Below are 24,463 nucleotides of genomic sequence, written 5' to 3'. Positions count from 1 at the left end.
AAAGTAGATAAATCTCCAGGCCCGAATGAAATGTATCCCAGGCTGATGAGTGGGGCAAGGGAGGAGATAGCAGGGGCACTGGCAATAATTTTCAATACCTCTCTGGCCACAGTAGAGGTGCCAGAGGACAGGAGGACAGCCAATGTGGTACCGTTATTCAAGAAGGGAGGAAGGGATAAACTAGGGAACTCCAGGCCAGTCTGTCTAACCTCAGTGGTGGGGAAACTATTGGAAGCAATTCTGAGGGACAGAATTAATCTATACATTGAGAGGCAGGTATTAATCATGGACAGTCAGCATGGTTTTGTTAAGGGGAGCTCTTGTCTAACCAATTTGATTGAATTTTTCGAAGAGGTGACCAGGTGTGTAGATGAGGGCAATGTATTTGACGTAGTCTACTTGGACTTCAGCAAGGCTTTTGATAAGGTCTCGCATGGGAGACTGATAATGAAGGTAAGAGCCCATGGGATCCAAGGCAATTTGGCAAATTGGATCCAGAATTGGCTGAGTGGCAAGAAGCAGAGGGTGATGGTCGAGGGATGTTTTTGTGACTGGATGCCTGTGTCCAGTGGGGTTCCACAGGGATCGGTGTTGGCTCCCTTGCTGTTTGTGGTATATATAATTGATTTAGACTTGAATATAGGAGGGTTGATCAGTAAGTTCATGGATGACAGGAAAATTGGTGGGGTAGTAAATAGTGAGGGTAGCCTTAGATTACAAGAGGATATAGACAGGCTGGACAGATGTGCTGATCAGTGGGAAATGGAATTTAATCTGGATACGTGCGAGGTGACACTTGGGCAGGACAAACAAGGCACGGGAATACACGATGAATGGTAGGACCCTGGGAAGTACCAAGGATCAGAGAGACATTGATGTGCATGTGCATAAGGTAGTGGGGCAGGTAGATAAGGTGGTTAAGAAGTCACATGGGATACTTGCCTTTATTAGCCGAGGCATAGAATATAGGAGCAGGGAGGTTATGCTGGAACTGTATAAAACGCTGGTTAGGCCACAGCTAGAGTATTGCGTGCAGTTCTGGAATCTGCATTATAGGAAGGATGTGATTGCACTAGAGAGAGTGCAGAGGAGATTTACCAGGATGTTGCCTGGGCTGGAGAGTTTTAGTTATGAGGAGAGATTGAATAGACCAGGGTTATTTTCCATGGAGCAGAGGAGATTGAGGGGAGACATGATTGAGGTGTGTAAAATTATGAGGGGCATAGATAGGGTAGGCAGGAAGGAACTTTTCCCCTTGGTGGAGGGATCAATAACGATGTATTTAATTACATGTATTAATGTAATAGATTTAAGGTAAGGGGCAGGAGGTTTAGAGGGGATGTGAGGAAGAAATTTTTCACCCAGAGGGTGGTGGGAATCTGTAACTCACTGCCTGGAAAGGTGGTAGAGGCAGAAACCCTCATAATATTTAAGAAATATTTGGATATGCACTTGTGATGCCATGGCATACAAGGCTATGGGCCTAGTGCTGGAAAATGGGATTACAATAGTTAGGTACTTGTTTGACCGGCGCAGACTCAGTGGGCCGAAGGGCCTTTTTCTGTACTGTAAACTTCTATGACTCTGTGACTATGACTAATCAGATTATTGTTCGCTGTGTAACATGCAAACTTGCAAATGGGCCAAATGCCACTTTCAGACCTGAAAGGCACTAATCCACCTCGAAAGGCAAAGTACCTCAAAAATTTGAACATTATGTTAAAGAGACCATTTCACTTTGCTAGTATGTAGTCACTACGCCAGTGTTATTTACCACTAACAGGATGCTGTCGTCAGTTCAGCAACATGTTCTGCCTTCCACACAATTGAGCAACATTATGTATGAATTTCAGTGCCAATGTGATGTCAGGTATGGAAGCCATACACCCCAGCGGTTGGCTGATGAATCAAACAGCATGTCCCTTTGGTTGTTCGTAATAGACAGAGTACAGACCATACTCAACCAGCCATACTTGCAAAACCCAAAACAAAAATTCTACTGTTAGATGTGATTCTGCAACCTGGCAGCACTTGCTGAACAATTCTGAGTACGTTAATAGCTACACTAACAACCACTTTAAGATAATCAGTTGAGCTTGAAACGTGAGTCATTTACACTTGCTAGAAGCGACATGCATTCGTACCCAGGGACCCATTCTCTGGCAAACAGAAGGAATATGTACAAGCCTTGCGCCTTTTTTGGATTACCAGGGAGCCCACCCGTTGCTTTCTCCATGGCAATCCCTTGGCCAGTCAGATTCAACTTGCCAACCAAATAGAGCCCTTTTCTCCTCTAGTATAAATAGTCATGATCGTTTGAAATTTGGCATTCTTGTGTTTATCCCGATGTGTGCAAGATGAAAAGCTTTGGCAACAGTTCTCTCTTTTCAGCAATATTCAAGTTCTGTACTACCAAGTGACCTGTGTTTGTCTTTTTAAATTTCATGCTCATCATTGTTCTGGCTTTGTCTTTCACGTTGTGTTATGTGAATGCCAGCGTGGTAAGTTTTTCGTTACGCACAGTTTCCCCATCATTATTCCTTAAAGAGCAGGAGTCATCCTGGGTTTTTTTGATTTTTATATAATTTTTAAACAATTTGGAAAACATGGAGGTGGGCCCACTCTCTATAGAAAAGAATGGATGATTTTGCATTTATGTAGTGGCTTTTACAACCATTGGATATCTCAAAGTGCTTTTCAGCCAATGAATCAGTTTTGAAGTGTAGTCACTGTTGTGAAGTAGGAAATAACGTTTGAAAAAAATTGGAGGGAAGAAGGGATAAATTGAGATTAGTTGATCGGAGACTTGAGCTTCAAAAGCTGTAGGATGGAGGATAGAGGATGACCACAGTTTTAAGATCAAGGGGAAAAAGAGTTAGAGTAGGAAACATTATGCTAAGGACTGACTGACAAGCTCATGAATTGATTGACTAGAATGGATGATTGTACTGGTCGTCTTCCTGACAATCCCCTCCCGTCCTTGCCTGGGGCGGTTGTTGATTCCATACTGAGGGAAAGATCTATGGGCACCTGGCAACTTGGCCAATGTGACTGCCATTCACACAATTTGACCTAAGGAGTAATTATTGCACATTCTGTTTTCAGTCGATATACACACATTTGTTGCTGGGTAGCAAGTAGACTGGATTATTTTCTTATTCCTAACCATGGCATGTTGAGGTCAATTGTCACCAAATCCCATTGCCTTGCTGAAATTTCTAGCTCAACGCAGATGGGATTGAGCATTGGTCTTCCTGGTTTATATGCTAAGCTAGTAACTATATGAAATAGTCATTAGGGAGAGCCAACTGTGTAGTTGAATGCAACCCTGCAGGAATTATGTAGTTAAGTAAAGGACTCTCTTCTCATATTTAACCAGAGACTGTTACTCCATTGCCAATAAAGCTTTGAATCATTGGACACAACTTTAGGAATGTTCTTGGATTTGTTATGTAATGAATACTTCACATTTACCATTCAAAGAGTGGAGTTGTGTGAGAGACCTGGTGGTATCCTACTGATTCCATCGGTAAATATGTCAAGATGGTTACTTCAAGCTGTGACCAAGACATCAGTGAGATTAGGAAAGGTAGATTGCTTACCATATACTCTATGCATGGTTTGTTTTGTGACTCTATCAGTTAATATTAGAAAAATGGGTGAATGACAGTTAAAGAAAGGTAGGCATCTATACATTCAGAAACTTGAGAAAAATATTATTGTATTGACATCTGTGAATTGTATTTCATTATCATTAATAAAGTAAAACACCAATAACATTTTAATTTCTGTAAATGTAGCTTGCTTTAATTGAAATGCGTAGAGTTGTAGATGATTGATGTTATGATCCCAGCTGAGCTTGGTAGATCCTAACTTTGTTTTTTAGAAACCATGGCGGTGAGTTACTAGTATTCTTTTAACACAAAAAAAACCGTTCATTAAACAAGAAAAAATGAACTATATTACAATAAACAAAATGGTTGGAAAGATTTCAGTACAAATACCAGAAAATGATTTAAACTCGCACTATTCCTTTTATCCCAGCAACCCTACAGACACAAAACCCCGGTGAAGATTTACAACTGTCTCAACACCAAGGTTTCTTGCTTGGGTTAGTTCAGTTTCAAACAGTTTTCTTCTGGCAGACTTCTGAGCATTCACTAGATGCTGTTCTTCAGCTCATATCTCTCCCTGAGACACACAAAAATTCTAATCTAAGCTTACTATTACTTCAACTTCAGAGCAAACACATGAGTTCCCTAAACTCAGTTTCCCACCAGGCTTGCAAGATTTCTTATTAGAGAGATTAGACCTTCTGCCTGTGCTCTCTGATATACGCACACTAACTGACTGCCCTTATGTATTTCCATGTCTCTGTGTCTCTGGACCCCTGCCACTAGACAACAGCACAGTTTTTTTTCTACTTTGTTCTTTTAGCTTCCTAAACTACTAACTCCTTAGTAACCCATCACTTCAAGAGTTGTAAATCTGTATTAAAAATGCATGTATACAAACAGGGTCCCAGACTTCCTAGCTCACACAAACCTCTAAATGGAACTAAAACCAAGTTTCACTTTCTTAACACCTAAATACAAAATATAAATTAAACCTAAAGATATGCATTGTTCCTAACACCTCACCGCAGAAGAAAAAAATGAAAAGGTATCTTTGGGAAGCGTTTTTATTTTCTATTACAATCTTCTCTTATCGTTATCTCTACTTAGACAGATTTTACTCCAGCAGTAACAATATACTTACATCAAATAAACAAGGACTTTTCCAGATACATTATATTCTTTCTATACAAGTTTATATTGATCACGACATTCTGGTTCCTCCATATTTGCTCTTGATAAAGCATCTGCTATGATAATTATCTCGCCTGCTACATGAATGATTTTCAAATTGTACGGCTGTAGCATCAACCTCCAATGAAACAGTCTCACATTCTTGGTATGAACGTGCTAAAAAGGTTTAAAGGATTATGGTCTGCATAAATAACAGTCTCTGCAGAGTTGTTGGATATGTAGACTTCAAAATGTTGTAGAGCCAACACTAGACTCTCTTTTTCCACAGTTGATTGTTTCTGTTGACAAGAACGTAGCTTTCAAGAAAAGTAATTGACTGGCCATTCGATCCCCATCTCATTCTCCTGCAATAAAACTGCACCAATACCTATGTTGCTGGTATGAACAGCCAGTTTAGATGACTTAGCATAATTTGATACTGCTACAGCCAGGGCAGTAGTCAGTACAGCTATCAAGCTGTCAAAGGCACTTTGACATTCCTCTGCCCACTCAAATGTCTTGCCTTTCTCTAACAAGCTTGTCAGGGGAGCCACTACAGTGCTAAAATTCAGAACAAACTTCCAATAAGATTCACTCATACCTAAACACCGTAGACTCACTCGCTTTATCTTAGGCACTGGAAAATCCAAGATAACCCTAATTTTTGCTTCTCTAGGTGCCACTTGGCCTTTCCCACAGTGTGGCCCAAATAAGACACTACTTTGCCAAATTCACTTTTTGCCAAATTTATGACCAAATTGGCTCTTTGTAACTGATCAAACTTCATTCAAATCATTAAAATCCAGCTGTGTGCACACCTCTCAGTGCCTCCAGCTCACGACTGCTGTAAAGAAGACATGGCCCTGAAAGGCAAAAAGACTGCAACCCCCAGATTCAATGACGTGTCCCTTGAGCACCTTTCAGATGCAGTGGAGGTTCACCGTGATGTTCTCTACCACCCACTCTGGCCGCAGGATGGGCAGCAACCTCACCAATCCAGCTTGGGAGGCAGTGGCAGTGGTGGTCAGCACCACACCCTTCAAAAGAGGACATCCATCCTGTGCTGCAAGAGGATGAATGATCATCTCCGTTCTGCCAGGGTAAGTCATTCTTCTCATTACTCTCAACTCACACACTCACAAACCCATCACACATCTACAGGGTCCTCACTCACTGCCAGTTCAAGGAACATCACAATTCACTCTCTCACACACGCCTTCATTGTCCTCACCCCGTCCTTGGGACCACTCACCACCGCAACATGCCAGGCATATTTATCATCTGGCCTGGCAGGCGTCCTGCCTACACTCTCTCAATCTCTATTCATGCAGGACAAGCTGGCACACAACAACAGGGAGAGGTCTCAGACCGGTGGAGGAATGCCTGAAATCAAGGTCCTCATAGAATTTGAAATCCGAGCCATCCGGCAGGTCGGCGACGATCTGGACCAGTCCTGTGCTGACGGTGAGGTCGGCGATGCTCTACCAAGTGAGGGTCCAGCAGTGCAACATCCATCAGACAACCCGCTGTGAGTGATGCATCCTGTTTCACAGGCCACTGCCATGCGCTAATTATCTCTCCTTGCTTTTGCAGGCACATCTGGGAAACAGCTGAGGGAGAACATGACCCAGGGCCTCCAAACAAGCCCTGAAGAAACCTCCTGAAGAGGAAGGCACCCTCCTTGAAGTCCCTTCATAGCGCTCACCCACACCCTCCACCAGCGCAGGGACACACACCCCGGTGGAACCTAGCATTAGAATAGCCACCGGATCACAATCTGGTGAGCACATCGCACTGTCTAATCCACAGCAGGCGGTGGCAGGGACTTCCCAGGTTTCTGGCACTCGGAGGACTGCTGGAGGCCAGAATATTGCTGAGTCTGAGTCAGATGATGAGCCTCTGGACTCGGTCATGTCACAGTTGCTGGAGCTGCAAAGACAAGCTCGGGACATCAGGAAGGGATGTCCGCTGCACTCCTCAGATTACAAGGCACAATGGAGGAGTCGGTCTGCTTTCAGGATGAGGTGATAGCGCCAGTGTACCGACGCACCAAGATCAACATTGGTAGGATGGCAGCCGCCATGGAGACCTTGGTCTAGGATATTGCTCCTCCACTGCTGCGCGGGCTCAACTTCATTGTTGAAGGCATAGTTGGCCTCCAACAATGTGTACACAACAGGGGTGCAAGGCAGCTCGATCTGACTCCAGCTACCCCGTCTCCTCAAGGAGTCAGCCAGGGGCCCTTGGGCATCCATAGGGAGGAGGATCAGCAGGTGCACACTCCGGGGCCATCCACCCAGGTGACTCCGGGAGTGTCCAGCCCATCCAAATCCACTCTTCTTGTGACTTCAGCTCCAGATTCACAGACTGAGGAGGGTGCCGCTGCCACACAGCAGGACCCCAAAAGCAGGCTGGGACCATCCAGCTTCAGCTCTCCAGAGAACGCCCGCCAAGATCATCACAGACAGTCAGCAGGCTACCTCCACCTCTACCGTGGATGGCCAGGGAGCACCGAGACATAGCAGCAGGGTTAGGAAAGTTAAGAAGATATAGTTGCACAGCCCGGGCATGGGTGTTAATCACTTGTAAATAATGTTCACTATTGTAAATAAACTCCCAAGAATGTCTCCCCACCTGTGGCTCCTTGTTCTGATGAGCAGTGTTAGTGTCTCTCAGATGTGAAATCTTTCTGAACAAGATAAAGGCAGGTGTCTCAGTCCAGGGCCTCTTCCCTGTGCTTTGTGCAGCCTTCAGACCAAAGTGATGGTCCAACCTCACACCCCCTGGACACATTACTGATGCCTGCAGCTCGATGGTGCTTGTCATTGCTGCCAGAGTGTCGTGGGCAGGCGTCACAGAGTTCCATCATTCTCTCTGTGTACTCTCAGCTTTAAGGTGGGGCTGGGCCTCATCTCTTCATCTGTGACCAGTGACGCTGTGCTCCTGAAGGTGGACAAAGGATCAGATGCTTTTAAAGTTTCATGGCTGTGTTTCTATGATATAACCGTGATCGCAGAGCGCAAGTGAGCTGCCCTCGGCCAGACAGAAATCAGACACTCTCAGAGGCTATGTGAAGATCTATAGAGTGTCCTCACTGCATGTCGCCATCATCCTCCTGCGATCGAGCGACTATTCGGGCCTCCACTGTGTCTCCATGACAGGAGCATTATCACAGAGGGTATGTGCGTTGCCATAAGTCAGATTGGAGTCAAATGTTCAAAGGTGCAATGTGAGGGTCTATGGTGTCTCCTCACTGCATGTCGGCATCACCCTCCACAAATCTAGCAGCTATGAGGGCCTCCAGAGTTTGCCTGCCTCATTTAGCCAGTGCAAAGGCCTCACCTCTTCATCGTTGCCTTCAAGATCCTCCTTACCATCATTCCCGTTGACGTCCTCCTCATCGGAGGAGACCTCCAGCTCCTCCATCTCCTCCTCAGCCAGTTCCTCTCTCCGTTGCAGCGCCAGGTTGTAAAGGGTGCAGCAGACGACGACGATACATGACACCCTCTGTAGACTATACTGCAGAACTCCAGGTCCAGGCACCAGAACCTCATCTTCAGCATCCCGATGGTCTGCTCCACCAAGTTGCGAGTTGCAGCATGAGCCTCATTATACCTCCTACAGTCTGCTGCAGTCTGAGGCCGCTGCATGGGCGTCATTCGCACTCTGTGGGTAGCCCTTGTCCCTGAGGAGCCAACCCTGCAGCCTCAGTGGACCCTGGAGGATTTCAGGCATCTGTGACCAACTGAGAATGTAAAAGTCATGCACACTCCCTGGAAACCGTGTGTACACCTGCAGGATGCGTTTGTGGTGGTCGCACACCAGCTGCACATTCAGCGAATGGAACCCCTTGTGGTTGATGTAGTTCACCACGTGTTGCGACGGAGATCTGAGCGCCACATGAGTGCAGTCGATGGTACCCGGCACCTGTGGGAAACCTGCGATCTGGGCAAATCCAATTGCTCTTGCATCCTGGCTGTCCTGGTGCTGGGCGAAATGTACAAAGCTGTGTGCCCTCGTAAAGATGGCATCCATGATCTCATGGATACATTTGTGGGTGGAGGCTTGTGATATCTGACAGAGGTCACCTGTGGAGCCCTGTAAAGAGTCTCTGGTGTAGAAATTGAGCACCGTGGTCACTTTCACAGCCACTGGCAGTGGATGCCCTCCATGTCCCCATGGCGCCAAACCCTGCAGATGTGACCAACCAGTTCCCTAGGCATGTGCAGTCTTCAGCAACACTGCTTTTTGGTCTTCTGCCAGAATGGAAGGTGGCATCTATAGACCCTGGATCTAGCTAGACACCAACCGGTGACGGCTCACTGTGGCACTTCGGTGGCATGTGCAGGAGCCCTAACTGCCTCTTCTTCCAGAGGGTGCTGCTCCTCCCTCTGTGCAGCCAGGTGCCTCAATCGCTCTCTTCTCAGCCGTCTTCGCTCTCTGTACACCATGAGGCATCCAACTAGGTCACCAGGCTCCATGATCCTGATGTGCTCCTCCTGCAGGATGAAAGAAACATGTGGGTTAACTGGGGTGTACTATGAAATTGACTTGGTTAAGTCTGAAGGCCCCTTAACGCATCCCAGAGAGTGCTGGCCACCATTTTGATAGCAGAGTTTAGTGCGCTGCACGGCTGCCTGAAACCCCACCCACCTCCGCCCCATTCCACTTGACTGATTGGCAGCAGCTTTGCCCATTGGACTGTATGCTGTGCTCTCAGCTCAGGCACAGGCATTCTCCTAACCCACACTGCAAGGCTGCCCTGTTAGCCTGAACCATGGGGGAGACTGGTCCAAACCGGAATGATGACATTGCAAGGGGCTGTGAGCACCTCCACCAGTGACTGCTCCATGTCCAGCTTTAGCATGGAGATTGTACAATGTGCCCAGTCGTCCAACTGTTCTGCAGTCCACTAAAATGCTCATTAGTTTGCAGTCTGTGCCCGAGGGGTGAAATACTCTGGAGCACTTGGTGGCACTTTCATGTCTCTGTGTAGCTGGAATGGGCAGATAAGCTAGAGGCCCGACTGCAAGCATGTCTCAGCTGCAGAGGAATGGTCACTTTTCGCAAGGTTCCCTAATGCGTGTCCACTTCCCTTGCACACATCCCACCTCCCCACCCCGCCCTCACATGCTTGAGCGCTACCTTCAACCGCAGGGCAGCCCTTGCCTCCCCTCACTCCCGCAATACGCCTGCCAAGTGCACGCCTTTTATATGTTGTTGCACGTCGACATGGGCAGACGATTCAGCGTTGAGGGAGGGGCACGATTCTGATGAGCTTGGCTTATTAATGATATACTGTTGTATTACAATGAGGCTCCCGACGTCCGTTGGCGGGAAATGTGGCCCGCCATCGACGGGCTGAGCGGACGATTGCAAACTGGTTTTATGGCGTCATGAAACTGATTTTTGGCCTTCCCGCCATATTGTCCGCTCACGCTCACTGAACATCCCTGACGCCAGCGGGCAATGAAAATCCCGGCCTTTGTCTGCGGTGACAAACTTTTAAACTTTGGTATTTTTATCTGCTCTAGCCTTCGTTGTTTATGGAGCGATTTTCAAATGCGCTTTGGCCAATTCTCACACTTTGGTTCATTTTTCTTGGAAATTTGGCAGATAGGTCAAAGTGTAGTCCCTGAACTTTGGTTTATAATTTTTTCTTTAATTAATTATGGGGTCCTCCCACCTCATGCCCATATCTCAGTTCAAAAGGACTGAATCCTATAAACTCATTAGGGACATCCATAATGGCAGACAGTCAAACTGAAATTCCTTTGTCCCAATCATTAGGACATTCCTGACAATAGGCTTTAATCATGGTCTTTAAAGTTTCATACCACCTGTCTAATGCTTCTTGTGATTGTGAGTGATAAGCTGAAGATTTAAATTGTTTTATTCCCAAACTGTTCATTATTTCTTTAATTACGTGTGACATAAAATTTGAGCCTTGATCTGATTATATCTCCTTAGGTAATTCATACCTTGTAAAGAATTGAACTAACTTTTTCATTACCGTTTTTGCCGTAATTTTCCCCAAAGGCACTGTCTCAGGAAATCTTGTTGAAACATCTGTAATTGTTAAAAGATACTGATTCCCACTTCTGGTTTTAGGTAGGGGTCCCACACAGCCTATTAAGACCCTGCAAATTAGTTCTTCAAAAGCTGGTATTGGAATGAAGGGTGCTGATTAAATTGTTGATTGGGATTTCCCTACTACCTGCCGCGTATGGCATGTCTGCTGGATTTAACCTTGTCTTTATGCAATCCTAGCCAATAAAAATGTTTCAGTGTTTTAGCCTGCATTTTTCCACTGCTTAAGTGACCTGCCATTGGAATTTTGTGAGCTGCTCGTAAAATTTCCAGATGGAAGTACCGCCTGACGAAGTACTGTCCATTCCTCATCGGCTGGTATTTGAGGCGGTCTCCATATCCTCATTAGCACTTTGTCTTTTAAATAATAGCACTCGGGTATTGGTTCTGATTCAGTTGCTGAGTAAGCTGTTTGATACAGCTCTCTCAACTCAGGATCAGCCTGTTGCATTTCTATTAAAGAAGTTGGGCTGAACATGTCAGCCTCATTCTCTTTATCTTCCTCCTTTTTGCTTAAGTTTTCAAAAATTGTGTCAGACAACTGAATTTCTACAGCATCTCCATTGTAAGTAGTTTCTTCCTCTTCCTGTCCAATTTTATGGGACCGAGATCTAGTCATGACAAAGTCAGGAAACAATCCATGATGTTCCTCATGTAGCATCTCGGTTTTTTTCACTTCCACTGGTTGTCCTAACACCTTCAGTGAAGCTGATATTTTTGAACCAGCCAGGTCATTCCCAAAATAAAATTCTATAGGGATTTGATGCACTTCTCCAACAGCAACTTCTCCACTGACTAAGTCACTCTTTAATCCGACGCTGTGTAATGGAACAAGTTTATAACCTCCGTGTATGCTTCCAATTAATATTTTTTCCTTTACTAGCTCCTCTGGAAGACTAATTTTATCAACAGTCAGCATCATCAACTAACTTGCTCCAGTGTCTCTCTATATCTTTATTGGCTTGCCTCCTTGATTAGAAGAATAAGGGAATACATCTCCTCTATAAACAACATTTTTAAACCTTTCCATAATTTGTTTACTTATTTTGTTGGTGGAGTAAGAGAACACATCTTGCCTTTGAGGTAAAACCCCCAGAACCTCCACTAGCATGACTCTCTTTATCAGTAATGCAGGAAGAATTTTCTTGACTATCCTGAGCCACATCCTCCTTCCTAGTAGGTTCTGGGTAAACACGTTTCAGCTGTACCACTGCTATGGTTTTAATACCCATTTTCTTTCCTGGCACAACCTTTCCTGAGGATTCCTTAAACAACCTTACTACTACAATAGGTCTCCCATTCAATTTCCAGCAATTAGTTTTACTATGTCCAGTCTTATTACAATGGAAGCATATTATCTTCTTTACATCACTTTTAGGTTCTAGACTATCTCCTTTATTATTTTGATGTCCTTCTGTTTGTTTTTAGAACTAGTACCTTTTCCATCCCCAGATTTTCTATTCCTCTAGTTTCATTGTTGATTCCCATATGACCATTTCCCCACATGTAACTGTCTTTGTGAGATATCATAGTTATCAGCCAAAACTGCCGCTTCTTGGATCTTTGATACTTGACACTCACCTAAATAAGTCTTGATGGTTGCTGAAATACTATTTCAGAAGTTTTCCCTCACGCTCTCAAAAGTTTTCTCTAACTTCAGTGATTGAAACCACTGATCCCATAACATTTATCGCCACTCCTTCACTGTTGCACTGTGGGTGTACCTACACCACATGGACTGCAGCGGTTCAAGAAGGCAGCTCACCACCACCTTCTTGAGGGCAATTAGGGATGGGCAATAAATGCTGGCCCAGCCAGCGAAGCCCACATCCCGTGAATGAATAATAAAAAAAAACATTATTTTTCTCTTGCAGATTCTACAAATGTCGGATTAGGTTTCTTTCTTACGGTCCTAAAATTGAATTGATAAGCTTCAGGGACGCGCTCATCAGCATTGAGTATTGCCCTTTTAACTGCTTCATAGTCTGCAAGACCGTTCCTCTGACAGACTAGTGTACACATTGAAAGCTGTATTTGACAGGACATTTTATAACATTAAGTTCAAGCATCTTTTGGCCGCTTCAACTTCACAGCTACCTTTTCAAATGAGGTGAAATATCTTTCAAATCCACCCTCTGTAAATTTCAGCACTAAACGAAGATTTTTGGTTGAATCAAATTCCTCAGTGGTATCAGGATTATCCCCTGACTTACAACTTCATCTTTCTTCCTTTATCCTAAGCTTTTCTCCAGCCAGGGTACGTTGTCTGATTTCGTTCTCTCTTTGAAACTCAAGCTCAGGCTTTCACATTTCCATGTCTTTCAATCTTTGTTTTTGTTTTTCTTTCTCTTATTCCAAGTCAAGCTTTTTCATTTCCATTCCTCAGCCTCTTTCTTTTTCTCCTTTCTTTCTAATACAAGTTCTTTTTCATTTCTCTTTCTCTTTTTCCTCCAATTCAAGTTTTTTTCATCTCTTTCTCTTTCTCTATTTCAAGCTGCTTCATTTACAACTTAATTTTAGCTAACTTTAGCTGTGACACATCAATTTCAGGTGTCTCCCATTTTAATTCTAAACACTGCATAATTACTTTGAGCATATCATCCTTACAAAATCCTGCTTATAATTCTACGTTCAATTTATCTGCTAACTCTCTCAGTTTAGCCTTAGTCAAGGATTTCAAATAATCTACTGATACATTTTCTACTCCTAGTAAAGTCTTAGCAACAGTCAAAGCCATTTTTGAATTCCAACATGTGTAATATACTTCATAGCAATTTCTATTCCTATGCTCAGTATCTCCACGTACTCGTTTCTTTAAGGATTCACAGATCCCACCGAAATTTAAGGATTTTTAATCCCACAGGAGCCCCCACTTTATGATCCAAGTTGATGTGATTGGACAAGTCACATCCCAGAATGAAACCTGACTTGGTAGATCCTAACTTTGTTTCTTTTTGAGAAACCACAGAGATTGTTACTAAACTCATTCACAAGTGTCTGCCAGTGTACTTTTAACACAAAGAGTAAAATGTTTATTAAACAAGAAAAAATGAACTATATTACACTAGACAAAAAGGTTGGAAAGATTCCAGTACAGATACCAGAAAATGATACAAACCCACATTATCCCTTTTATCGCTGCAATCCTTACAGATACAGAGAATCCTTGAAATTTACCACTGTCTCAGCACCGAGGCTTCTTGTTTGGGTTAGCTCAGTTTTCTTCCGGTGGATTTCTGAGCATTCACTAGATGCCTTTCTTCAGTGTTACCTCTCCCTGCAAAAACCCCAGTCTAAATTCACTATTACTTTAACTTCAGAGAAAACACAAATTCCCTAAACTCAGCTCCGCACCAGGCTTGCGAGATTTCTTATTCAAGAGATTAGACCTTTTCCCTGCGCTCTCTGATGTACACACACTAACTGACTGCCCTTATGTGTTTCCCTGTCTCTCTGGACCCTTGTCGCTAGGCAACAGCACAGTTTTTTTTCTACCTTTTTTTAAATTTCACTACGAACCCCTTCATAACCCATCTCTTCACTTCAAGGGCAAGATTTTACCGTCGACGAGCGGGGCACCTGCTTGCCGACACGTAAAATGACGCGCGGTGACGTCAGGTGGAACTCCCGACATCATCCCGCCCCATTTCAATTTTCAGGTAGGCGGGGGCGCAGCAAAATCAGCTGCGCGCCCGCCGACCTGTCAATGGCCAATTGAGGCCATTGACAGAGTCAGTTAGGTAATTAAAGGACCTGCCCGTCCAACCTTAAGGTTGGCGGGCAGGCCAGGAGCCCCAGCAGGAATTAGAAAAAGCTTGAAACCTCATCCACTGGCGGGATGAGGTTTCATGTAGGTTTTGAAAAATTTTAATAAAGTTTTTGTAAAAATTATGGACATGTCCCAACCCATGTAACAATGTCACATGAGGGGACATGTTGGGAAAATTTTATTATTCTATTTTTAGCTTTTTTACATTTAGAGCCGATCTCCCTGAGGCAGCACTTAGCCTCAAGGAGATGAGTGTGTCCTTTCGTGCGCATGCGCGAAAGAGCCCACTCTCGATTTTGGGATTTCCCCCCTACCCGCACAGGAAGTACATGGCGCTTCTGTGCGGACGTCACATTGGGCAGGCCTTAATTGGCCCACTCACGTAAAATGGTGCCGCGCCCCCGACAGGGGATGACGATCGGAAGTGCGCCTGTGCGTGTCCGCCCTTCAACTTTGCCCCCGACGGGGGGAAAATCCTGCCCTGAGAATTGTACAACCTCATTAAAAATGCATGTATACAAACAGGGCCCCAGACTTCCTGGCACCCAACTCACAAAAATTTCTAAATTAAACTAAAGCCAGGTTTCACCTTTCTTAACACCCAAATACAAAATATAAATGAAACCTAAAGCTATACATTGTTCCTAACATTAAAAATAAATAAAATCTAAAATTTAATTAGGGAGTCGTGCAATGTCCTGCACTGGCCTGGCCTAATATCTCCTCCGTTGGTACCTTGGGGCACTTTACTCCATTAAAGATGACATATAATTGCAAGTTGTTGTTTGTAGAGGAGGAATGCATGATGGGTTTATGATGTCTAAAACTATTGAGGTTAACTAACATTGTTATTCATGACCATGTGTGTTATGATCTCAGGCCAAGAATTTCTTTTCTTCACTTCCATTAACTTGCTTTGCAGGTGTTCTGTTATTCAGTGTGAGCTAATCCCCCAGTCCGGTATTTGAACGCGAACCATATTCCCTAGCCCTTATCCTCACTGAATAAATTGTACAAACATATATCAATATTTTCACAACTGTCTATTTTATAATAGCAACCTAGAAACTGAAAACTCTGCATCCAGCTGCATTATCCAATGAAAAAAATTTGAAGGGCACTTCTTAATTAAAGCAGTTGAGAATATGAACGGACTTGTTATCCGTGAGCTATTTTTTGAGTCCATTATGCCCTCTGCTTGCTAATTCATAGCATATAATGGATTAAAGAAAGAGGCAGTGATCTATAATGGTGGGACTCCTCCCCTTTTGCACACAATGTGCCTTCCTAGGGGACAGAGAGTTATGTGTGAGGGCTTTACTATAACATTCAAATAGCACAGGAGATGCATTGTAATGACTTCCACTTCAATATATACATATGGCTAGGTTTATACCACTTTGAGATTACACCCATAAATAATGGGCACCTTAGGTTGCTTATTACTGAGCAAAGGATAAAGCAAGATGCTTTATAGCCCACACTGCACCACTTTTCTTCATTTTCGTTTCCTGCTGGCACTTAGATTCTCACTTGCCTTTGCGACATTTGGTGTAAATCCTCTGCCCTGCTCTTCTAATGACTGATCTATTTAATCTTCAAATTGTTGCAGGCAGTAGTGGCACCACTAAAGGGCAGGGTGTATGCAGGGCTTGGGCTTTTCCTTGTGGCACAAATGTTGCCTGCCGTTTGTCAGCCCTGACGTGGACGCTGCACAAGTCCTGTTGTTGGCTGGCATGCGGTGCATCGTTATTGGAAGAGTTGTAATTAGAGCTGAACATTGTAGAATCATCAATGAGCAGCAAAACCTGATATTGGTGGGAAGATCAACAGTGCAGCAGCTGAGGATGATTGAATGCACTAATGCACTGTCATGAGTAACTCCAATAGAAATATTCTGGGACTCCTGAACAGTTGCATTTTGGTGTGCCATGTATAATTCCAGCAAATGAAGATTTTCCCCTTGACCTCCATTTTACTTCTTGATGTTATCCTTGAATACTATCTTGAGCTACTCTCGTCACTTCACTGGCACTCAGCTTTTGTGTCTTATCTGCATCAAGGCCGTGACAAGATTTGGTGCTAAGTGGTTCATCAGTGCATCAGTGAACAGATTATTGGTGAACAGGGACTGCTTGGTGGCCCTATTGATGACTCCCTTTGCCACCGTGAAAATTGGAAAGAGCCAGTTAGGGCAGTAATTGCCCAATTATCCTTTTTTTCAAATTTTTTCCTTATGATAGAGCATACCTGGCAATTTTCCACATTGTTGGGTAGATGCCAGTGTCATAGCTGCACTGAAGCAGCTTGGTTAGGGTGGCAGCTAATTTTGCTGCACAGCTGTAGCCAGGATGTTGTCAAAGCTAATTTTCCACTCCAATCACCAGCATAAATGTGCACTTGGATATGTCAATAAGAATGCAAATGGGCTGATTCATGAAGTTGAACACCATTAAAACATTCCTGTTCTGGTGATATTAGCATCCTTTAATTCAGTACATGAAAATCAGTCTCTCTGAGTTTAATCTTTTTATCTAACCTTATTAATGTTTTAATTCTTTCATAAACTGCTGCATCTTATTCTCTGTGTTTTGCAGTTTAATTTTACCCATTCTGAAATGCTGCCTTGCCATGTAAATTTTTAACCACCCTTGAATTTCTTTTTTAAGTCTTATTTCTTGCCATCGCTGTTGCTAAACTCTCACATTCTGATTCTTGTGCACCCACAACTAATGTGTAGCCAAGAACAGTCAATGTGAAGAAAAATAGCATCTGTAAAATAATTGTGGATTTATTATGTAAGTTACTGTCTAAATTGATAATCATCACTCACTAGGGATCCTTGACTTTTAACATTTTGGTTATCTATATATTTTTTTCTTCCCCACCTCCAAGAATAGGTGAAGCTCTGAATTACCCCTTTCATTGCCTTTCCTCATGGCCTGCATTATAACCTGTGGCTTGTTGGTCATCCAGCCACTGTGTCAAATATTATTGAAGGGTGGTATGAGGCTATGCAACAGTACTCCAAGTTTCAGACATGACCAGAGAGCTCAGTGCATATGGTTCATTTTGCTAGCTGTCTATATGTTCAACTAATTGAATTGTAGAATGCTACAGCACAGAAATGGGCCATTCAGCTGAAGTTTGCACAGGAATTTTTCTCCCCAGTTGCACCCCAATCCAATGTCACTTTCTTTCTAGCTCCACATATCATGAAGTACTTTTTTTTCCAAGCAACTGTCTAATTCTCCTAATATTACAAAACACGTTCTGAAAACCATTCTGTTCACTTGCATTTTGGCTGCATTGCTAAGATACTTGTTTGCCTTAATACAGTGATTTTAGCAGCAAGGACAGATGAGGTGACAAGTAAGCATGGCCAAGGTGAGGCAGAATGCTGGAGAATGAACACTGTCTCCTAAAAGGACTTCTCTTATCTCTGAGGAAAAGCGGTTTTTAAGGAAGGTGACATTACGCGTATGTAAACAACAGTGGATCGTGCCTCTGCTGCTATTTTGGATAAAGTTCATAAGCATCCCCTCTGAATTTCTTAACATAAGAACTAGGAGCAGGAGTAGGCAATTCAGCCCCTCGAGCCTGCCCCACCATTCAATATGATCGTGGCTGATCTCATTTCGGTCTCAACTCCGATTTCCCGCACACTCCCCATAACCTTTCAACCCATTACTAATTAAAAATCTGTCTATCTGCTCCTTAAATTTATTCAGCGTCCCGGCATCCACTGCATTCTGAGGTAGTGAATTCCACAGATTCACAGCCCTTTGAGAAAAGTAGTTCCTCCTCATCTAGGATTTAAATCTACCGCCCCTTACCTAAAACTATAGCCTCTTGTTCTAGAATGCCCCAGGAGGGGAAACATCCGCTCCACGTCTACTTTGTCTATCCCCTTTAGCATCTTATATACCTCAATTAGATCTCCCCTCATCCTTCTAAATTTTAGCGAGTATAGGCCTAAACTGCTCAATCTCTCCTCATAAGACAAGCCCCACATCCCTGGAATCAATCTAGTGAACCTCCTCTGAACCGCCTCCAATGCAGCTACATCCTTCCTCAAATAAGGGGACCACAGTACTCCAGGTGCGGTTTCACCAATGCCTTGTACGGTTGCAACAACACTTCCCTATTTTTATACTCTATTCCTTTAGCAATAAATGCCAAAATTCCATTTGCCTTCCTTATTACCTGCTGTACCTGCATACTAGCTTTCAGCAATTCATGCACGAGGACACCCAGATCCCTCTTCACTGAAGCATTCTGAAGTTTCTCTCCATTTCAATAATAAGTCACCTTTTTATTCTTCCGACCAAAATGGATGACCTCACACTTATCCACGTTAAACTCCATCTGCCAAATGTTGGCCCATTCACCTAACCTGTCCATATCCATTTGTAAATTTCTTATTTCTTCATTGCAACTTACTTTCTCACCTATTTTGGTGTCATCTGCAAATTTAGCAATAGTACCGTCTATCCCTGAATCCAAGTCATTATTATAGATTGTAAGTAGTTGGGGCCCAAGGACCGAACCCTGTGGCACCCCACTAGTTACAGCTTGCCATCCAGAAAAAGACCCATTTATCCCGACTCTCTGCTTTCTGTTGATTAGCCAATCCTCTATCCAAGCTAATATATTACCCCTATATATTAATGACCTAGGCAACCATGTTGCAAAAACTGTATCACTGCCCGTGCAGATGGGAGGATATCAGCTACTCAGTGTGGCAGCGGCAATATTGGTTTGACATTTCTGTTTAACTGTAGGCTGAGGGGGTGCTGCTCAATGGAAACTGCTGCTCGATGCTTCAAATTTCCATGTTATTGCTTTTATATTGAAAATTTCAGCAGACTTTAGTAGTATTTGGTGGCAAATGGATCAGAAGCCACAAATCAGGAGCAGAATGGCTGCAACTGGTAGTCAGGTTGACCAGATATCATTTCTAGCTGTTATATGTATGAGAGGCAGCACAGTTAGTGACTTCATAAAAGTTTGCTTTTCCCAGGCCTAACTGGAAAATGGTACTTCTAGTGTTGTGCAACCAACCTGGTGCCAAAATTACACTGTTACCAGCATAAATCTTGCATCCACCATAACAGGATGAGAGTATGCCCACTTCGAGATAAGGAAGGACATTGCAATAACAGATGTGTGGTTTTATATTCTCCAGGCTTAAGAGCAATACTGGATCAGCAGCACTCCAAGTGTTTGTGCAGCAGTGTTGAATAACAACATTAGTGTCTTTCAAGGCATGTTGTATACAATGATTTTGCATACCTTGCAGATGTAAGCTATTTTACTAGAATTTTCTAGGGCCTGAAAATGGAAAATTTAAACAGCGTTGAGTCATGAGAGGTAAAATAACAAGTTGGCTGAGTTGCTAAATCGCCTCCCTTCCACCCCTAACCATCACCAACACCATCATTAAAACTTTGAGAAACTTTTAATTGAGTACACTATGAACCTTTCTAGAGTTGGCTGCATTCCTCACGCTACCTGAATCTGTGCACAGAAAAGGTTGAGCAAGCAATTGAACTCTCCAGAACAAAATCTTCTTCCATTTACAAGTATAGTGTTGAGCTCTCCAGAGAGTGTCCCCTTTGGCACTAAATTTGAAACTTAACTTAATAATCTGCTGAAAATGTCACTTTCAACTTCATTTGTAAGGAACAAGCTTTCTAAGTAAAATTCTGCCATCTCGTCAAAGGTGTAAACAATATTGGGGCTTTGCAGAGAAGAAACTGAATTCTCTATCAGGTTTTTGTTGCACCTTTGGTGGCCTCCTATTGCTGATCACTGTTGATACAGAGAAAGTAGGCTTCAAATCCCAAAATATCTGGATTTGTCCTTTAGTTCAGTAGCTTTCGGCTATGAGCTGCAGGAGTCTTATTATCTGTCTCATACAACCCGATGCATTGACCCATAGATCGCGGTGAAGCAAGAATGCTCATCACTGACCTTGAAGTAAGTCTGGCTGAGAGATGCAGCAGTCTCTCTGGCAAGAATTTCACCTCTCCTGCTGTGCGATGGTATTGCAACTAACTGCAGTGTTCTGTGTTGGGCAATCACATGTGAATGTCAGTAGGTTGTCCAAGCAGCTAATCGTATTAATGGATTTTCGCTGACACCCAATCAGAAAAAATAAAGCAGTAAAATAAAGTCACCTTTAAAAATATTCACATAGGGTAAATTAAAGATTGGTGTACACAGGGTGAAGGTAGAAGTTTTAAAAATTCTGAGGATACATTTTTTTCAAAAAATTTTAAAACTTTAGCTTAAAAAAAATCTGCCCATTAATCAGTTAATAGCACTTTATGATTATAAAAACACTTTTTTCAGGCAGTTCTGTTCATCAAATCCTATTAATCACATCATAAAAACCCAGTCATACCTGTTGAACAAAGTGAAACTTTCAAAGGGGGAGTATGAAGGTTGAAAGTTCCACTGATTTCAATGATTGCTGGCTCGGTTGAGGTTGGGGGGGGGAGAGGGGGGGCAGTGCGGATGCTGGGGTGAGGTTTGTCTACAGCATAGCCCGTGTCGGAGCCCTGAGTGACAGATCACAGCTTCAGGATTTCCACGCTAATCTGCGCAATCCTGACGCTTCAGTCTGTTTCATAGGGGTACTGACGGTGAACACTGACAGTTCGCTGTCAAATACCCCCATCCTCCAAGCTATTGTGTTTTCATGCATTCCTTTCGATTCTGGAATGGAGCATTTAACGGTACTTGTTGTTCCTGGCGTGCTCTGTCTGTCTTGTACATTAGCATCTTGCTCATAGTGTAAAGTGTGATTTGGGTGGCTGGCTCGATTCACGTATTCACTTAATTTGTTTCATCTTAAATTTATTGACATAGGATTTGCCTTTTTGGATTATTGGTGCCCTACAGCCTTGGATTTCACAGTTGATCCTTGAATCTGCTTTGTGGCTGGATGTACACTGGGATGGAGGCTTATATTTCTAACTTCCCTCCTGTTTCATTGTATGAAAATGGATGGATCGACAATAAGCACAGATATGCCACTGTCATCCCCCCGCCCTTGTCGCATATTATTGTTTGCCTATTTTCCTTACACTTTATTGTCCTATAAGCATTGCTGCCAACAATGCTCAGGCTTGCTCTGCCATCATAAGTGACACACCAATGATCTTCTCTTTTGAGTATCTGAGTTCTGCAGCATCTCAGATCAGGTGAGGGCAGAGTAATGAAGATGAGCTTGGCAAATATCTATGCCAGCATGGGTGCATCTTACCCACCAACCAGGCAGCTTGGGGTTAGGAAAAGTAGTGTTGGAAATCCGCTCGCTGAATGATCAGCAAGTGAATTTTTCCAGTCTTTGCTCAACCAGCTCCCCTGTCTCAGAGTTGGTATTATGCGAATCCAAGGCAAGGTCACCAATTTTCACTGCTGAGCTGTACACTGGGGTGAGGAAGTACCTGGAATAGGCATTCCCTTTCCACATCCCGCTCCTCCTGATGGAGGGATGGAGTCGGGCCTACCACCCAAGGTTGCTGCGTGGTGAAGCGGGCTGTTTAAAAGGCACGCCTAGGTTCCCTGGGATTTTGTCACAGTTGTTTTGCTAAATATTAGGCTCTCCAGCTCTCACCCCTCACACCACCCCCGCCCCCATGCCCCATTCAAGCCAACCCCCAGCTGTGCAAATTTCTGGCCCAGAGTTACTGTTTTTTTAATAAGCCTGTATTGTTCCACTTCCACCAGCAAACACAAGGATTTTTAACTCCATTGTGTTCATTACCCTGCACCAGATATAAATTTTATCTTGTTGGACTGATGCTTTGTGATCTGAAAACCATGTCATACGACCTTTAACTGATATGAATTCCACAAGTTAGTTTTCACGCTGTTTGTTGTATTTTTCAGGCTTTTAAGTTGTAACAGTTCCTTGTCTTGTTCAGCACCATGTGCAGTAGTCGATATGAAGGTCGAACTCTGTAGTTTCAGTGGGTATAAGTCACTGGGTCACAGGAAGCGCTATGCCAGAATCGATGGGAAAGTTTTCCAGTTTCTGAACTCAAAATGTGAGTCAGCCTTCTTCTCCAAGAGAAACCCTTGACAGATCAACTGGACTACCTTGTACAGGCACAAGCACAAGGAAAGGCAGACTGAAGATATTCAGAAAAAGCACTCGCATCACGCAGTGAAGTTCCAACGGGCTATTGCTGGTGCCTCTCTTACTGAGATTATGACTGAGAGGAATCAGAAGCCGGAGGTCCACAAGGCTCACCGTGAACAGGCAGTCAGGGCTGCCAAGGCTCACCGTGAACAGGCAGTCAGCTCTGCCAAGGCTCACCATGAACAGGCAGTCAGCTCTGCCAAGGCTCACCGTGAACAGGCAGTCAGGGCTGCCAAGGCTCACCGTGAACAGGCAGTCAGCTCTGCCAAGGCTCACCGTGAACAGGCAGTCAGGGCTGCCAAGGCTCACCGTGAACAGGCAGTCAGGGCTGCCAAGGCTCACCGTGAACAGGCAGTCAGGGCTGCCAAGGCTCACCGTGAACAGGCAGTCAGGGCTGCCAAGGCTCACTGTGAACAGGCAGTCAGAGCTGCCAAGGCTCACCGTGAACAGGCAGTCAGGGCTGCCAAGGCTCACCGTGAACAGGCAGTCAGGGCTGCCAAGGCTCACCGTGAACAGGCAGTCAGGGCTGCCAAGGCTCACTGTGAACAGGCAGTCAGGGCTGCCAAGGCTCACCGTGAACAGGCAGTCAGGGCTGCCAAGGCTCACCGTGAACAGGCAGTCAGGGCTGCCAAGGCTCACCGTGAACAGGCAATCAGCTCTGCCAAGGCTCACCGTGAACAGGCAGTCAGGGCTGCCAAGGCTCACCGTGAACAGGCAGTCAGCTCTGCCAAGGAGGCCAAAACTGCAGCAAAGAAAGTCAGCACAGCTACAGCTCAGGCTACTCAGAAAGCAGCTTCCAAACAGAAGTTTGCAAAGCCAATGAAGTCTCAGGTTCCATGTGTTGGTGGAAAAGGTTAAATATAATAATCAGTTGTTGATGTTAAATAAAACCTGAGTAAAATTCAGTAAAAAGAAAATAATTGCTCTGCAATTGCAGCAGTCTTTTTGAATTTGTCTGACTCATGTTATTGAGCAGGTGTTCCACGTCAGCATTCCTAGGTGCCATGGCAAGCAACCCAAAAGTGTATACAACAATAGAGATAGTGCTTGTTTTCTTCTCTGAGATTCTTCACTTCCATAATGTATTGTTAGTTGCTGCATTCGTTTCACCTGGCAACATTGTGAATTGATAATCCAGCATATCCTTCATGTTCCATTTTGACTGCCCTGTCATGGAAGGAAATTGGTCAACAAAGACTTGCTTTTGGTCACTTGCACATTTTCAGATTATAGGGTGATTAAGTTAAAGAAGATTTTATCCTGTAAAGAGATTTGTTGCAATCATTCTTGTAGATGCAGTGCATAACTTCCTTAGAAAGTTAGAAGTTTCATGTTGGTAAAAAGTTAGTATGCAAGTACACAAGGGTTTAGGCAGGCAAGTGGAAGGTTGCTGCTTATTGCAGAATCATAAGGACTCGAAACGTTAACCCTATTTCTCTCTCCACAGATACTGCCAGACCTGCTGAGTTTTTTCAGCATTTTCTGTGTTTATATTATAAAAGTAGGGATGTTTTGCCACAGTTGTACAAGGCAGTGGTGAGACCACATCAAGACTACTGTGTACAGTTTTAGTCACCTTATTTAAGAAGGGATGTGACTGTGTTAGAAGCAGTTCAGAGAAGGTTCACTCAACTGATCCCTGGGATGAGGGACTTTCTTATG

At 43.8% G+C, this 24,463-nt stretch overlaps 1 protein-coding gene and 1 pseudogene across 1 annotated transcript in view; both read left to right on the top strand.

The window, feature by feature from the left end:
- usp43a (ubiquitin specific peptidase 43a) overlaps positions 1 to 24,463 on the top strand; it is a 581,344-nt gene that overhangs the window by 407,401 nt on the left and 149,480 nt on the right. The window lies entirely within an intron of this gene.
- On the top strand, positions 22,604 to 23,659 carry LOC144667640 (large ribosomal subunit protein eL24 pseudogene; annotated as a pseudogene).

The sequence above is a fragment of the Cetorhinus maximus genome, chromosome 24 (assembly GCF_964194155.1).
Source record: "Cetorhinus maximus chromosome 24, sCetMax3.hap1.1, whole genome shotgun sequence".
Classification (NCBI taxonomy): Eukaryota; Metazoa; Chordata; class Chondrichthyes; order Lamniformes; family Cetorhinidae; genus Cetorhinus; species Cetorhinus maximus.
This window is presented reverse-complemented; position numbering and strand designations above follow the sequence as displayed.